Raw genomic sequence first — 934 nt, 5'->3', positions numbered from 1 at the left:
AAATAATTAATTTAGAAATATTAGGAATATTATAAAACTTTAATTTTAATAAAATTTATCATATTTATCATATTATAAAACTTTAATTTTGAACTTTTTTTAAAAAAAATTGTCATATTAGGAATATAATAGAACTTTAATTTTGAACTTTTTTTTAAAAAAAATTGTCATATTAGGAATATTATAAAACTTTAATTTTGAACCTTTTTTTATAAAACTTGTCATATTAGCTAAGTATCGATGTAATCTAGGATTGATTATTTTTGTTTGTTTTTTTTACAAAGAACAGATATGCTGATGTGTTTCATGTTGGATCAATATTATAAAGCCCATGGCTTTTATTGGAAGGTGAAAAGAATATAACTTGGGCTAAGTATATAAATCCCAGAATACTAATAATGTCAAGTTGACATAATGCTAAAGTCCCACATCGGGGAACAAGGCATGAGAGAGGAATATATATATGGTGTGACATACAGCATTGTTTAAACTAGTTAGAGAAGGAGGAGATTCCCCACCTGTGCCGTCCGGCTTGACATAATTAAAAAAATAAGAAATTTTTTTTGGGGATTAAGTTTCGCAACTTCAACTTCTCTCGATCTCCCTCTCGCCCACGTGAAGCAGTGTTGCGGGAAATGGGTCTTCTCCTTCTCTTAAAATATTGCTTCTCCTTTTCATTCATTTCTAACCTTTTTCACAGCGAGAAACATCCAGCAAAAATCCTTTAGCGTAAGTAGTTCAAAAGTGTTTCGTAGCTCAATAGTTCGTAGAGGTTCTTCACGAGTGCCGCGTGATACCCTATCGTGGTTTAATCATGGGACTCATATTCGTACAGATCTGTCGCACTAACAGAGCTAATATTAAGAGTTAAGAAAAGAGATTCGTCTCGACACCGTGGTTCATTTTCATTTCGTTTTTGAATCGTCTATATTTT

The sequence above is a fragment of the Brassica oleracea genome, chromosome C4 (genome assembly GCF_000695525.1).
Source record: "Brassica oleracea var. oleracea cultivar TO1000 chromosome C4, BOL, whole genome shotgun sequence".
Taxonomy (NCBI): domain Eukaryota; kingdom Viridiplantae; phylum Streptophyta; class Magnoliopsida; order Brassicales; family Brassicaceae; genus Brassica; species Brassica oleracea.
Note: the sequence above shows the minus strand (reverse complement) of the source record.